This window comes from Protopterus annectens, chromosome 2.part2, assembly GCF_019279795.1.
Source record: "Protopterus annectens isolate FY-2018-M chromosome 2.part2, PAN1.0, whole genome shotgun sequence".
Classification (NCBI taxonomy): domain Eukaryota; kingdom Metazoa; phylum Chordata; order Ceratodontiformes; family Protopteridae; genus Protopterus; species Protopterus annectens.
In genome coordinates this window covers 90,749,550-90,767,566 of record NC_056730.1, presented here as the reverse complement: position 1 = coordinate 90,767,566, position 18,017 = coordinate 90,749,550, and the positions used below count along the sequence as shown (strand labels likewise).

At 43.0% G+C, this 18,017-nt stretch overlaps 1 protein-coding gene across 1 annotated transcript in view; it reads left to right on the top strand.

The window, feature by feature from the left end:
• FUT9 (fucosyltransferase 9) overlaps positions 1-18,017 on the top strand; it is a 1,107,964-nt gene that overhangs the window by 185,605 nt on the left and 904,342 nt on the right. The window lies entirely within an intron of this gene.

Here is an 18,017-nt window from a genome sequence, read left to right as displayed (position 1 = left end):
TCATCTCTTGGTTAAACTATTACACCTTTCATACATTTATTGTACTGCTTTACCTCCAGACGGACTCAATACATTTTAAGCACATAATATCTGTGACAAACAACAACTTGGGTACATTGTGTATATAATGTCTTTAGTTATTTTACCGTCTTATTTCTCCACACAAGTTATTTTACTACTGAGTACCGTGAATGCACACAATCATTTTGATAAACATACAGATACACTGTATCACATCTTCTTAATCTAACTAGTTTCACAGCTAAAATACATCTCAACTATAACTATAACTAACCATTACTGTTCTTCATGAGAATATTCCTTTCAGATAGTCTATATCTGATTATCTATTGCTAATGCACCAACTCACACTTAATTAATATAATAACTCAAATAATGTATCATATTATTGTACTGTTTGCAAACTATGATGTGTTAAGTTGTGCTAATGTATCATATTTCTATTTTGCTACCTTATGCATATCATAAAATGTTAAGTTGTACCAATGATTCAATTAATGTGCTTTCTGTTTGACTACACCTCTTTGTTTGCTAATATATATACATATTAAAAACTATGTGTGTAACATTTATGTTCAGGCCTCAACTATAAATTAGTTGTCATGCCCAAGCAGACTTTCCTGCTAAATAAATGCATATAAAAATGCACACATTATATATTTATTTATGTGAAAATTAAAATAAAGTGGGTTCTTTCAAACAAAACAAAGTATTACATCTATTTAAATGCTTAGACTTTTACTGCTGTTTTGGTATCCTTCTCTGGATTCTTATAACAGAAACAGTTTTAGACTTCTTCTTCAAGGCCTTCCCCTACTGTGATTGAGTCTATCTCTCCCAGACCCACTTATCTGGACAATAGGTCCCTTTCCACAAAGAATGAATGCTGTCCGATTGCACTTGTCTCAAGTCTTTTTTACACTACATTCAATAGTTCATCTAACAAAGCTGAAATTACAGACAGGTATCCTTATTCCCTAGAATAATATGTACATCTTAACAGATCCACAGATTGCATGTTAAAGAGACGTCAATCTAGTCACACTGATAGTTATCTGATAGTTATAAAAAACGCTATACACACACACACACACACACACATATATATATCTATATCTATATATATATATATATATATATATATATATATATATATATATATAGATGTGTGTGTGTTTGTTATGTATATCTTAGTTACACATGTAAGTACACATTTTTCTGCAACTTGAACTATTTAAAATGGTAAGAATTACATTTTATGCTGCAGTTCACCTCTCTCAGTTGAAACCATCAGCTTCATACCTGTTGGATAAGATGTATGATTGAGGCAGGCCACATGCAATGTAGTGCATCAAGCCTGGCCTATATTAGAATTAAAACTTAGATGGCTGCAAATGTAAGGTCCACCAACAAAGATTTGCCTTCCTATTCTGTTGCTGATTATTTATTTAATTATTTTTATTTTTACATTTATTAACCGGGTTAGTCCGACTGGACCCAGAGAGCCCTTTATGGATGTAAGGGTAGGGCAGGAGTTGAGGCTATTTAGGATTATTTGATGTCATCATGCTAGGGGAAAGTAGCCCATTAATTCAATGAACTCCCTGTCTAACAGATTGTACCTTACAAAATCAAATGCCTGCTTCATGTCAAGGCATTCTCTTTTGATTGCAGTATACTTATTATATGCTTTGCTTAGTTTTTACCTGAGAAAATGTACTGGATGCTTGTGACAGTATTAAACCCATCTTTGATGCATCCATATAGACTAAAATGATTTATTAAAGTTAGAAGAGCCTAATACAAGCTATGGACATAATGCTTTTGCTAACTGTCTAAAAGGAGTATATACTTCCATTGATCACTTTATTATTTTAAGAGGCAATTTCCCCTTGGTCAGGCTTGTTAGGGAGCATGCTATTATTGCAAAATGAAGCACAGACTACCTATAATAACCTTTTAGGCCTCCAAACACCCTGATTTTTTTACTTTCGGTTTTATATCAGTGTATTACTGTTTTTACATTTTCTTCTAAGGGTTTAGCAGTTTCTTTTTCTGTAAAATATCTGAGATATATAACCTCTGTCTTGTGTTCATCATTTATGGAAACTTTGAAGGTTATTCCTGCTAGCCTCACAGATTCTAGTTACAGCCTTTATCATCGATAGATGTCCATCCCAGTCTTCAGAGTGTATAATAATTAAAAAACATTGTCTAGGTTAGATATAGCTTAACAATATCAGTAACCAAAAACAGCTCACATAGTGATTGGAGCCAGAAAGATGGTACAAAGGCAGCAAAATAAAATAGGCTTATTCAGCCCAAATCAGGGGCTAGGATCCACCATATTACATATGTACAAAGGTCATTGGATGACATTTGCCATTATGACTCAGTCATAGTCCATGTGGGAGTAAATGACCTGAGATGTACCTCCCTAGTCTACATAAAGAGAGACATCAGAGAGCTGTCGGAATACGTGTCTCAGGCTCGTATAAGCCTAGCATTCAGCAACATTTTACCTTCTTCAAGGATGATGCCACAATATGAAATAAAGATGACTGACTTTAATAATTGGCTTAGTTTCTGGTGTTATTCTAAGGGGGTGTAATATTTGTCAGCATGGAAGGAGATGGTCAACAGACCACACTGCTTTGCCAGGGATGGTCTGCACTTCTCCCATCTAGGCTTTTGAATATTAGCTAAAACATTGTCTTCCCCAATAGTGCCTTTTTCAGGCAATGCCAAACTGTAAGTACTTCTAACATAGCAAATCAAAACCAAGAAAATATACAGGTATTACTGCTCAGTGCTAGGAGTCTAAACAAAAAAAAAACTCCACTCCCTGGAAGCTCTCTTTAGCCTAGAGAATGTTGACGTCTATGTGGTCACTGAGACATGCTGCAGGATTCATGAAACCTCCGTGTAAGAGTTAGCAAGTGTTACACGGAGGCTGCAGTTAAACGGGGTGATGTCAGCATGCCATGCATATTCATGAGGGCATGCTGAATCCCACCCTAGGCTAACACGGTCCGTGTAGCAAAGTAGGGGGCGTATCCGCATGGCGAGTCCTGCAAAGGGACACGCCCCAGAAGAATCACAGTCCCGAAAGGGAACTCCCACGAGCGAGTCCACGGAAATGTCAAGAAACACAACACCACACATGCCCCCACAGACTATAAACCCAACTATAATGTAAAATGTAAAAATTAACAGTTTAAGTTTTTTTTATAATTTCAAAAATGTTTGCCCGTAATAGCGCTCGTTTGCGCGGGTGTGCCCTTCACTCAGCCACAGTTAGCAGTCATTGAAAAAGCATATAAGATCTAAATATGCGAATTACACCAAGTAGCAATAGTGTAGCGGTAGAGACATCGGCCAAAGAGGAGGCAGTCACGGTTCAAGCCCCAACAACATCATTTTTTATTTTTAGTGAAATAAGCACGAAACAATCCCCTGACATATATGTACATATATATATAACTATAATTTAAGTAAAATGCAATGAAATGGGTCATGTAGTTTGAAGAAATCTGATACAATAAAAAAAAATTTATAAGTGCCCATAGCTGAGCAGCGCTCTAAAAAGCTGAGTATGATTGCCCGCAGGTGTGCAGTGGTTTAACAGGTATAATATGAGTGCCCGGAGTTGAGCAGTGCTTTAACACGCTGAAACTGTGTGCCCGTAGTTGAGCAACATTTCTCATAACATAATATGTGTGCTCATAGCCAAATAACGCGTTAACCAGCGTAACCCGTTTGCGTGGAGCTGCGCAACATAACAACCAGCTTACCGGCGGGCAACGTTGAGCAACCTGTATCAAAGCCGCCTTTACACAGACACACCCCCTAGCCTGTCTAGACAGTAGTAAAATAAAAAAAAAAGCAATGCCCAGGATAGTATGCATCATAATCAAAGTACTGAACCACTAAGCCATGATAGCTGTACTGAAAAATGTAGTATTAGCATATATATAGGAATGAATGGAAATAGAAGCATGACAAAGCAGGTTTTTTTAAGCTGATACAATTCCAAAATGGTCAATCACAGATAAGTGTGGGAAAAATGGCATATATAAGCCTTATAGCCGGGAATACACCACATAACTGATTGTGGAACCTATTTGCAGTCAGGATGGCAGGTGTAGGAGAGGGTAGTCACTTCCGAGCACAGAGGTGGGGTGTTGAGGAGTCCAAATATATGGTTTGGCTCCTAGTCCATGATCATGAGGCTCAACTCATGCAGGGCCAGGTTCTGTGTGGAGCGTACAAGGCAGAGTCATGGAACCGGATGGCACATGATCTCACCAGTGCCACAGGCATAGCAAGGACTGGTGAACAGGTCCGTCACCACCATGCGGACCTGAAGAGACAAAAGCAGGACCAACTGAACCATTGGATCCAGGAGGCCAGGCAAATGCCCAACGCCCCACTGCTGAGTAAATATCCATGTAATTACGTATGTAAGGAATTATCCTAGCTAATATTATGGAGATGTATGTTCCACTATTACTTCATTTATATTACAGCTGCAGGTGTGCATTCTGCGAATCGGTGAGCCTATGGTGATAGGCTGGAGCGGTTGCACCACCAGGCAGGTTAGTAATTATTTTTCTGTAATTGTTATACAATATAAGTGACAGCTTGTAAAAGAGTTCAGTGTAGTTACATATTAATAAAGTTCAAATATCACTAGAAGAAAGATTCTGCTAGTACTGTATGATTACATAAGTGATGCAGCCTGTAATCCAGAAATAAAAATTAAACAAGTCTGAAATAGAGATTTCCCACCTGTATTGTAATATCAGATAACCTGCTGCAGCCTGAAAATTAGTGGTAAACAAGCTAAAGACAATAGACATGTGTCAAATGCATCCCCTTTGAAAATCTGCCATATGAAACAAGTGAGTCTGTTGGAAGAGATTGTTGTAACCAAGTATGACATGTTAATAATGCCTAGAATAAAGTACCATCTTGAATTGTAAAAATAAAACAAGTGAGAGTGTGAGAAAGAGGTATGAATCGACCAAGAAAGCTGTTATAACTTCTGAATCAAGTATACTGCAGTCAGTACATAATGAAATGAATGAGACAGCCACAACCAAACAGTGAAATGTTTGAAATAAAGCACTGAAGCTGGAATGTGTCTGTCCCACAATCTGGATATGTTGCTGTACCCTTGCAATATGGAGATAGTATGGTTGTATGAAATAATGAACATCCACAGTTGTCTAGAGCCATATAAATCAAATGTAGCAGGATGCTGTACCTGAACACAGCCAGATATGAACGTGTATGAATAAAAATGCAATGTATATTAATGTAGCAGTAATAGTCCCATCACCAACATTCCTAAGGTTACATATAGAAAACTGTACTAAGACCTGTAGGGTATATATATCTGCAGCTACTAGAGATGTACAGCATATGTATATGTAGTTGAAGTTGTTAATGAAATATTTCTTCACCCTACCCTATATTCACAAATAATGCCATTTCACAACAAACTGGGTATGTGTATTCACAATTAATTCCTATGGACATTTGTCCTGTTGGTTCAAACATATTTGCACATACTTTGATGCATGTGCCCTGTTCACATATCCAAACCTGATGGCCTGTTGCCATCAATCAACCCTGCATGCTGTTGAATTGTGTACTGTTGTTCAAAATATGCATGTGTTATGCTTGCTGTTCAATGTTTGAAATTCTTGGGTGTTTGGTTAATGGGAATACTGATGCATGCTGTTACAACTAATTTTGAATGGTATTGTTTGTTACTAACCCAAAATGTCATAAAATATTGCTAAACATAGGACAACAGGGAAGGCGGGTTCCAGTGGACCCATCTCTCCCACCTCAGCTGGCGAGTGCACCTGGCACTAGTGCCCAGGCCGGAACCTCCTCCAGTGGCCCTGTGCCACCTTCGGGTGGAAGCGCTGCAGGGGATGGGGCTCGTCCCCCCTCTGCAAGTGTGGCCGGAGGAGACCGTCCACTCACCCTCCAAAGTGTCCGGTCTGTGGTGCGTAGCGTGATCAGGCATTCTGTGCTTGAACCCCTACGCCAGCTTGAGGCTCGGGTGGCGCAACTCACGGGTGTGCCTGCTGCCCGTCCTACACAGCCCCCAGCACAGCCCCATCCTGGGCTGTGAAGGCACAGTGGCAACTGCCCATGGGTGGGGATCTCAGTTCCACTGTTGCCATCTGTGGGCTCATGGGCTCGCGATATCCAAACATCCGTCCCCATCAATTGTGTTTCCCCCCACGTGTCATACTCCACCCCTGTATGCATCTTGTTTGTCTTGTCTGTTAACCTCCCCTACCTACCTCCCCAAATATACCTACTTCCTGTAGCTCACATTCCACTCTCACCTGAAAAAAAATAAAAAAGGGCACTCTGTTCCCGCAAAAAAATTACGCCCCATACATAGCTGCCCATTTTGCAGACATGTCTGCTGGACATGTGAACTGGTAATTACAATTGGCTGTACAACATATTTTGTTGTCCTCACCCCTCTCTCAGGGGTGGAAGGTTTCAAATTTCACACCAAATTACACACATATGCACAGCTGTTGCTGATAAAGAAATGGGCAGTTATGGGCATTTCCTACATCCTTCCTGCAAATCCCGAGCTTGTTTTCCTACTGTCCTACCCTCTTTGTGCCCCCTTTTTCACCACTTTCCTATCTCACCATTTTCTTTTCTTTCAAAGAAATTAGCATGGGTGTGCATGAGACTAAGCACTTTTAAGCAGTTGTACGCGGGTGCGCGCTTAGCTAAGCGTGAGTGCGCGTAGCTAAGCGACAGTGCGCATGTGTGAGTTCCGCGCAAACCAGCGCTAACCCGCTTACAACTGCTTAAAAGTGCCTTAGTCACTCTGAATGACAAGGCCTGTAGTCTGCTCAGCAGCAAAATAAAATTCCTCTGTCAGTCTCGAACCCAGGAAACACTAGTCTGTATGACTTACCACTAAGCCATGATTGATATACAAGAGCTTTGTGCTGAAAACAATATATCATGAAATAGTAGGACTGAATGTAAAGGGAATATGGGAAGGCTATTACACAATGTTTTTCTTGTATCTTTACTGGCAATTCTTGTGGATTTGTATAACATTACTGTGAGAAGAGAAACAGCCATGCTAGTCGGTAGCTAGTAGGTAATAATGTGACAGTAGCACCTTGCAAACCACACACACTATCAGAGCATGATAAACACTGCCATATTTGAATAGGTAAGAGGCCAGACCTCGCAACTGTGACTGATTTACAGGGATGTCCCTGATTAGAAAACAAATGTTAACTGTGCCCCACTAACTCCCTGTGAAATGTACTAACAGTAGGCAGAAAGGTGTGGAATCCCACATAATGGTAACTGTCAATTACTGAAAGTATGCACTACTTGCATGTCATAAATGGTGTAGTAATACATATGCTCAAAATACCCCACAGTCACAACTGCAGAATATCAGAAATATATCACGGGTGTATCCCACTGATATGTACCATTCCCTGAGGCTGATAAAAGATACACCTGAGAGTATCTGAGGCCTGCAAGTGTCACAAACTCACAGGCATATCATTCTGTCTGCTGTCACACACTCTGTGGATAGCTGTAGAATAGCTTCCACAAGCACACCCACGCATAGGTGTACAACCCACAAATATCAAAGGATGTAGCCAACTAATAAAATAAGGACAGTATAGCAGTTTACAAGCGCTGCATGTGCCTGCTATCCTTAACTGTTAGCACAAAGTACAAGGCCCCACTACTGCTCAGCAGCAAAATAAAATACCCTTGTAGGTGTCAAGCCCCACACCTTGGCCAGACCAGACTGCATGCAGTACCACCAAACCACAACAAACATATAAGGAATCGCTGCTGAAAGAAATATAGCAAGAATTACAAGGAGTGAATGTAAATGGAAAATAGGAAAGCCATAGCAACACATTCCAGTAAAGACACCTAGCAGGTATTCAAGGAGTGAATGTAAAGGCCAAATAGTGAAGCCATAGCAACAAATTGCAAGAGCCACTGCTGTATACCAGTTACTCCACAAGTCCCACAGGAAAGAACATACTCCCATTTAAACAGTATTAGTATTATTAGGTGTCAGTTAACATACACACTGAGAAGAATAAACTGGAGGAAGCAATAGTCAGGTTTCAGTACAACATGCATTTCAGTGCCTACAAGACAGCCTGAAATATGAGAGACATACCAACCTTTACACTCACAGAACAGTGTCCACAGCATACCAGCATGGTCCCCACCTTGAAAATCTGAAAGGGCTATGCCTACCTAACCTAACATTTTATAGCACTGTCCTGAAATCACAGTGAGAACTGCAATTACCGCACAGCAGGCTGCATGTAATTAGTAAATGCTGGCTAACAATTGGTGCAGAGGCCATCACATGCACATGTACATATACCTATGGCTTGCACCTGTCACCCCTGGGCTTTCGGATATTGGCAAAGGCTCTTGCTACCCCCATAGTGCCTTTTTTAGGCAAGGCTCAAAAGACAAAACCACCTCCATGGGTATCACAAGGGATAGGAAACTAATAGTAATGCTACACAACGCCAGCGGTGTAAATCTCAAGATGCATGCACTGGAAACTGTCCTTAGCATGGAGAACATCAATATCTGTGCAGTAACAGAATCCTGGTTCAAGGCTCCCGAGAGCACCCCTGCACTGCCAGGTTATACCTCATACCATGCTTGTCGGCCTCAAAACTTGCAATGAACCAGAACAGGAGGGGGGAGTATCAATATTAGTCAAAGATACACACACCTCCAGGTTGCTGGCACAGCACGAAGCATCAGAGACTATCCATGTGCAACTAACAGTGGGTAAAACTGCCTTACAGTTCATAGCCTGGCACACACAACCCTCCCAAACCCAGGAACCCCACTTGGCCTTCCTGAGAACACTGGAAATATGAAGGTCTCTCCAAACATCATTATACTGGTGGACTGCAACTACCCAAACATAGACTGGGAGCATTACTCTAGCTCCAACACCCTAGCTCAAAGGTTCCTAGCATTTATACACTCAAATGCTATGGAACAACTTGTTACCACTCCCACAAGAGGGGGAAACATACAGGACCTGTTCATCACCAACATGGGGACTCTATGCTCTAGACCAGAAGTGTACCCCTCACTGGTAAGATCAGACCATAAACTAATCTCATTGGATATTCACATCCCAACCCCACCCCCTGCTTACAAAACCACAGTGTAAAACTTCTCTACAGCAAATTCCACACCCCTCAAAACCGAGGTGGAATCCTTCAAAGCCCCCGGGCCTGTGGAAAATACGGCCCAGACCACAGAATCCTTTATAAACTCATTCTATGAACACCTTCAGGAATGCATGGATCATGCAATCCCAAATAAAAACACGACCCAATCCTACAAAGGCAGACATCCTGTCTGGTGTACCACAGCCATAAACAAACTAAACAATAGAAGGAGGAAGCTACTACATGAGAGAGGAAAATCCCAAAAAGGGGAGGCATCTCTGTTCAGTGTTAGCAAAATACTACGGGCACTCATAAAATCATCTAAGGCCAGCTTCGAGAGATTAAATGCACAGGACACTAAGGATAATCACAAGGCTTTCTTTAGTTATGTTAGGAACCTGGGTGGGAATTCCCAGATATGCTCAGAATTAGTCCAAAATGACAAAAAACTACACTGAACCCACCGATATTGCCAACATCCTAGCTGACAGGTTCAGCGCAAACTTCTCCCCCCTCCCCACCAGAAGGGCAAATATCTATCCCAGCAGAGTGCTGCCCCCCTGACATCGCAGATGCTCAGGTAAGAGCCGCCCTCTCCAAAGCAAATAACACAGCATCAATGGGACCAGACGGTGTCCCGGGCTGCATCCTACATGAACTCCAAGATGAGCTAAATCCAAACATAAAACTACTGTTCAATCTCAGCCTTACCACAGGTTATGTACCCAAAGAGTGGCGTACAGCAACAGTGGTCCCTCTCCACAAAGGTGGTGCCTCAACGGATCCTGGAAACTATCGCCCCATAAGCCTGACTAGCTTGGTCTGCAAAGCTATGGAAAGGATCATCATGGACCTCATACATACAGATATTGGGGACCTACAGACACTGGATCCTACCCAGTTTGACTTTAAGGGCAGATCCTGCCTCTTATACCTGGTTGATTTCTTTGAAACAGTCACCAAGGCCATTACCTGGACCTCGCAAAAGGCTTCGATACAATACCCCGCTCGGGCATTATAGATAAGCTCACCAGCTTAAATATACACCCCTATTTCACTAGATAGGTTGCAAACTGGCTCAAGGACAGAACCCACATGGTTAGAATTGCTGGAGCCATGTCAGACTCCAAACCAGTTACAAGTGGCGTCCCACAAGGCTCAGTCCTGGGACCTCTCCTGTTCGGTATATATGTCTCGGAGGTACAGGCCAACACGGAAGGACTGTGGCTGACCTAGTTCGCAGATGACTGCAAGCTGGGTGCTATAATTGACTCTCCAGCCAACACAACCATCCTCCTAAAGGGCCTCATAGAAACAGACAACTGGTGCCAGAGTCATGGCCTCAAGCTAAATGCCACAAAGTGTATAGTCATTTCCTTTGGCAAAAACAAAGTGGCCACAAATGACCACATAGGTGGTAATCCATTACGTACGGAAGAAGTAATTAGGGACATGGGGACCAAAGTTGATAGCAATCTCTCATTTGATGACCACGTGGCCAAAGTGGTTAGAAAACCATTTTATTTAGCCCACCTAATCATGACAGGATTCACATCTAGATCAGGGGAGGTCATCGTGCCTCTTTACTCATCCCTCATCAGGACCATAATTGAGTACAATGCCCCTTTTGGGATTTACCTTACCAGACACCTGCAGCAGCTGGAAAGACCACAAAAGTACCTCACCAAGAGGATCAAAGGGCTCAAACAGATGCCATATGCTGCCCGGTTAACATAACTCCATACTCAGTGGCATACCGCCTGCTCAGATGCGATCTGTGCCAGACGTATAATGCTATGTCCACCCCGAAAGTAATGGACATGCTGCATCTCAGAAAATCCAACTCCCATCGAGCTTTGCGCTCGAGAGACCTGAACCTCAGCACTGACATCAGTAGGACATGCTGGAGGGACAGATTCATAACCCAGAGGCTCCCTTCACTTTGGAATAAAATCCCAGTCCAGGTTAGGCAGAGTCCCTCATTGACTCTCTTCAAGAGGAATCATGATGAGTGGATGGGGGATCGTAGGTGTAACCCGGGTATCACTTCTGTGTCAATGTTAGACAGAGGCACAGTATACTAACCTCAGAAAAGGGCATAGCATCATTAATCTAAAATGGGTGGTGAAAGCCAAACACACTCTGGCTTGGCTTATAAATGCCCTAGAGCAGATAACCTAGTATGAACCTATGAACCTATGTACCTATACCCACACCCCCAGGTTGTTGCCACAGTGTGACGCATCACAGACTCTCCACATGCAACTAACAGTGGGTTAAACTAACTTCCAGTTCATAGCCTGCTACGGACCACCCTCCTAAAGCCAGGTAACCCACTTGGCCTACTTAAGAATACATGAATATCTGCAGGTGTCTCCAAACAACAATATATTGGGCAGCTTCATTTACCCACACATAGACTGGGAGCATTACTGTAGCTCCAACACCCTAGGTGACAGGTTCCTAGAATCCATACACTCAATTGCTATGGAACAACTCATTACCACTCCCACAAGAGGGGAAAACATGCTGCACCTGATCCTCACCGACATGTGGACTATATGCTCCAGACCAGAAGTGTATCCCTTGCTGGTAAGATGACACCATAGACTACTCTCACTGTATATTCAAATACCAAATGCAGCCCCTGCAAAGCAAACCACAGTCAAAAAGTTGTGTAATGTAAATTCCATGTATTCACATGAGGCTGGCTTCAGACATGGGAACTATTTAAGGTCACAGGTGCATATGTCTATGTGGCACACACATACCTCATGTGTGCATTGACATTACTGATATAATCTATGTCATACAATATTAAGAGCAACATTCCACATGCATGGACAAACTGTGTGACAAAAACACACATGGCATTTGTAGGATTCAAAACCCTACCTATGTTATGACACATGAGAGAGCTGCATTAGCAGAGCGTGCCATTCGCATTACTGGGAGGTTTTCCTTCTCCTGCTATACTTATAGGGTGCTGACATCATCAGTGTTTAGAAAGAGGAATGTGCATCATGTAGTGTGTTCTTCTAGTTGCCAAAAGGGACATTTCTTTTGCACAGAATTGCACACACTAACCCCCCCTCACCCAAACATACACACACTGAGCATTTGCAGGATTCAAACTGCTACTGAACTATGTTATGATACTTGAGAAAGACGCATTAGCAGAGCGCGCTATTCGCATTACTGGGAGGTTGTCCTTCTCCTGCTATACTTATAGGGTGCTGACATCATCAGTGTTTAGAAAGAGGAATGTGCATCATGTAGTGTGTTCTTCTAGTTGCCAAAAGAGACATTTCTTTCACACAGAATTGCACACACACTAACTCCCCTCACCCAAACACACACACTAAGCATCTGCAGGACTCAAACTCCTACTTAACTATGTTATGACACTTGAGAGAGACGCATTAGCAGAGTGCGCTATTTGCATTACTGGAAGGTTTCCCTTCTCCTGCTATACTTATAGGGTGCTGACATCATCAGTGTTTAGAAAGAGGAATGTGCTTCATGTAGTGTGTTCTTCTAATTGCAAAAAGGGACATTTCTTTCACAAAGAATTGAACACATACTAACCCCCCTCACCCAAACACACACACACTGAACATTTGCAGGATTCAAACCCCTACCTAACTATATTATGACACTTGAGAGAAATGCATTAGCAGAGCATGCTATTTGAATTACTAGGTATCTGCTCTTCCCCTGCAGTATTTATAGGGTGCTGACATCATTATTTATAAAGAGGTATGTACATCTATTACTATCTGTCAGTTAGGGGGATAGCATACATATGCATTAACATCTGCCTACTTCAGGGTCAGATATGCACATCAGCACTGCCAGGTTATGTTTTGTACCATGCTTCGTGACCACAGGATCTGTAACACACAACACAACCAATTCAGACCACCCCTCCCATATCCAGGAAACACACTTTGCTTCCCTGGGAACAGTGTAGGATATGAAGGTGTTCACATACACCATTACAGTGGTTAACTTCAGGTACAGGTATATTGTGTGGGGGAACTACTCACGCCTCAACAACATCACCCAACAGCCACTACAATTTGTGAATCCATGTGCTATGGCAGGACCACTCACCACAGCCACAAGGGGGAATACATATCGGACCTGACCATCTGCAACATGGGGACTCTATGTTCCACACCAGAGGTAGACTACCATTGTTAATATCTGACCATACCCAACTTTCCCTGGGCATCCATATCCCATCCCCACCCCCAGGCAAGGAAGTCACTGCAAACAAAGTATTTATCAAAAGCAGACTTTGCACTTGTGAAGACTGGGGTGAAAGACTTCAAAGGACCCATGCTGGGGGATTATACAGACCACTCTGCATAATCCTTGACAATTGCATTCTATGAGCATCTGGAAGGTTTGCATTGATCATGCTATCCCAAATAAACCCAAGACTCCTCCACAACAGGAGACCTGTCTGGTGTACACCAGCCATATATAAGCTGTACAACAGAAGGAGGGAGCTAAGACATTACAGAGCAATATCCCACAGAGGGAGGATGTCTCAACAGTATTGGCATGACACTTCAATCCCTCAAAATCATCACGTCAAAGTGTTGACAGTGAAATTGTCCAGACACTGCAGATAAGGCTCCCCTCAGTCTGTAATTGACACCCAATTACTGTTATAAGTCCTCGCCAACCCTCTTCCAGCAAACACCAGCCACATGGATGTGACATTGCAAATTCAACCCCTGGGATCTCCACTGTGTCCCTGCTTGATGGAGGCACAGCACACTAGCCTTAAATGGTGTCTTCTGTGACCTACTTTACAGAGGCACAGTAGCCTACTGTACTGGGGAGGCAGACGCCAAGCACACTCTGGCTAAGCTTGTATTCCCTAGGGCAAACAGCCTAGTATTGACCTCTACACCCATATGTTTCATTTTCAGATGCACAATATTTGTTGCTGATAAACTGTTTGCAGGTCTTTATTGCCATAGCTTTCCCTGTTTCTATGAACAACTTGTGTATCTGTGGATGATGTTTGAATATGAGAGGGATCCACTATTTAACTTATGTGTCTGTAGTCATTTAACTGTGTGCACTGGGCAGATTGCTGTATTGTGGGAGGTTCCTGGATGAACACATACAAATACCAGATATGTGTGGCCAACTGATAAACTGAGACATGGCCTAAGTGTGTGAGCATGCCCAGTTCAGCCTTTCCATGGCTTGTTGCCTGACATATGTCTCATTTATCAAAGTGTGCGAGCATGCCCAGTGTGAGATTTCCATATGTTGAAATCTGCAGTCCACCACATTTGTGGTTGTGTGTGAACTTCAACAATATTTCACATTTATAGTTGTGTGTTGGGAGTCATGTTGTGTACTTACTGCCCAACTGCTTTGTGTCTGAACCCAACAGGGATTATACTGTGCCTGCAGGGTTTCCATGGGATAGTTTGCATGCAGTTGTCAACATCCTTTCATACTGACCAAACACTGTAATATCGTATAGTGTACTGGTTCAGTACTTTCACTGTGGTGGACAGTATCCTGGGTTTCAGTCCTATCACTGCTTTAAATATTCATAGTGAGCATACCAGACTGGTTAAGGGCCAGTTGTGCACATATGACCATGTTGCATTTTGTTCAGATATTGACTACTTAAACCAGGCTTGTCCAACATTGGTAGTGTATTCCGCAACTTGGATGGACATTGACAAACACTAGCTATGTGCCCTAGGCCATTTCTAATGCTAGTCAGAGTGTGTGTTTGTCCTTCAACACACATTGTAACTGGAGTTTGCCATGACATATTTCAAGGTTAGTATACTGTGCCAAATGTCTACCTGGGACATAACAGTGATACCCAGGGTAAACCTACCATCTCCCATCCACTCATCAAGATTCCTCTTGAGGAGAGTCAATAAGGGACTCTCTGGCTAACCTGTACTGGGAATTTACTCGAGTGGAGGGAGCTTCTGGGTTATGGATCAATCACTACAGCATGTCCTATGTATGTCAGTGCTGGGGTTCAGGTCTCTCATGTGCATAGCTCACTGGCATTCAGATTTTACAAGGTGCAGCATGTGCATTGATTCCAGCTTGGACATGGCTTTATACATCAGGCACAGATCGCCTCTGGGCAGGCAGTATGGCACTGTGTGGAGCTGCAGTTTGTTTAATCAGGCAACACATGACATCTGTTAGAGCCCTGTGATCCTCCTGGTGAGGTACTTTTGGGGTCTTTCCAGTTGCTGGAGGTGTCTGCTAAGGTACATCCCACAAGGGCCATTGCACTCAATTGTGAGGCTGATGAAGGATGACTGAAGAGGCACGATGACCTCCCCTGATCTACATCTGACTACCTTCATGATTAGGTGGGTATATGGTATGTTTCTGTAACCACTACAGCCACATGGTTGTCAAATGCACGATATCTGTCAACTTGTGTCCCCAGGTCTCATTACTTCTAAAGTACTTAATGTGTTAACACCTATGTGGTAATTGGTGGGCACTTACTGTTTATCCACAGGGGATGACTATACACTTTTCTGCAATTAGCTTGATGACATGGCTCTGGCACCAGTTGTCTTTTTCTATGTGGCCCTTTTGTAGGATGCTTGTGTCAGCTGGAGGGTCAGATATGGTGCCCAGTTTGTAGTCCTTTGCAAACTTGTTCAGACACAGTCCTTCCATGTTGGCCTGTACCTATGGGAAATATATACCAAACAAGGGAGGTCCCAGGACCGAGCCTTGTGGGATGCCAGTTGTAGCTGGTTTGTAGTCTGACATGGCTGCAGCATTTATGACCATGTCAGTTCTGTCCTTGGGCTGGTTTGCAACCCATCTACTGACATAGGGGTTTATATTTAAGCTGGTGAGCTTATCTATAATGAACATGTGGGGTATTGTATGGAAGGCATTTGCAAGGTCCAGATAGGCTGTGTGGACCACATTCCCCTCATCAATGGCCTTGATGACTGTTTCAAATGAGTCAAACATGTTTAAGGGGCAGAATCTGCCCTTAAGAAAGCCACGCTGGGTAGGGTCCAGTGTCTGTAGGTCCCCAATATTTTTATTTCTGAGGTCCTTGATGATCCTTTCCATAGCTTTGCAGACCAAGCTTGTCAGTATTCTGGGGTGATAGTTTGCAGTATCCATTCAGGCACCACCTTTGTGGAGAGGGACCACTGTTGCTGCACACTGCTCTTTGGATACATATCCTGTGGTAAGGCTGACATTGAGCAGTAGTGTTGTTTGGCATTCCATTCTTCTTGGAGTTCATGTTGGACGCAGCCCAGGACACCATCTCATACCATTGATGCTGTGTGTTTTGCTTTGAAGATGCTGGCTGTTACCTCAGCATCTGCAATGTCAGGGGGCCAGCACTCTGCTGGGATAGATATTTGGCATTTTGGTGGTGGTGGTGGGGATTTTGCACTGAACCTGTCAGGTTGGATGTTGGCAATGTGTGTGGGTTTGGTGTATTGTTTGTAATATTTGAGTAATTCAGAGCATATCTGTGAATTCCCACCAAGGTTCCTACCATCAGTTAAGAAAGCCTTGTGATTATCCTTAGTGTCCTGTACAATTTGTATCTTCATAGGTTCATAGGTTCATACTAGGCTGTCTGCCCTAGGGCATTTCTAAGCCTAGCCAGAGTGTGTGTGGCTTTCGCCACCCCTTGCTATGTGAATATTATGCCCATTTAGGGTTTACTTTACTGTGCCTCTCTCTAGATGTGACACAGTGATGACCCCCAGTGTAAATCTATGATCGCCCATCCACTTGGCAAGATTCCTGTTGAAGAGAGTCAGTGAGGGGCTCTCCCTAACATGGACTGGGATTCTGTTCCAGAGTGTAGGGAGCCTCTGGGTTATGAATCTGTCCCTCCAGCACATCCTATTTATTTATGTGTTGAGGTTGACATCTCTCACTCTCGCAGCTCTGATGGATTTGGATTTTCTGAGGTGGAGCATGTCCATTAATTCTGTATTGGACATGGCCTTATACATCGGGCATACATCACCTCTGAGTAGGCTGTATGTGACTGCATACAGATGGGGTGTCTTCAGCCAGGCAGCATATGACATATGTTTGAGACCCTTTATCCTCTTGGTGCGGTACTTTTGAGGTCTTTCTAACTGCTGCAGTTGTCAGGTAAGGTACATCCCAAATGGGGCATTGTACTCAATTATGGGCCTGATAAGAGAAGAGTATAGGGGCACAATGACCTCTCTTGATGTAGATGTGAATCCTTTCATGATAAGGTGGCCAATATAGAAGGTCTTCCTAGCCACGTTGGCAATGTGAGTGTCACATGAGAGGTTACTGTCCACTTGTGTCCGTAGGTCCCTGATTACTTCTTCCATACGTAATGGATTATCACCTATGTGGTAATTTGTGAGTACCTTGTTTGGTATTTGGAGAGACATTCATACTCTCCAGTGTCTTCAGGAAGGCTGAGTGGGGTTCCTGGGTTTGAGAGTGTGGTCTGTAGTATGCTACAAACTGTACAGTAGTTTTGCCTACAGATAGTTGCACATGGTTGGTCTCCGATGCTTTGTGCATTGTCAGTAACCTGGACATGTGGGTATCTTTGCTGAATATGGATACTCCCCCTCCTTTTGTGGTTTGGTCCAGGTTTTGGGGCCGAAAAGCATAATATGAGGTATAACCTGGTAGTGCTGGGGTGCTCTCAGGAGCCTTGATGCAGGTTTCCATCACTGCACAGACATCAAT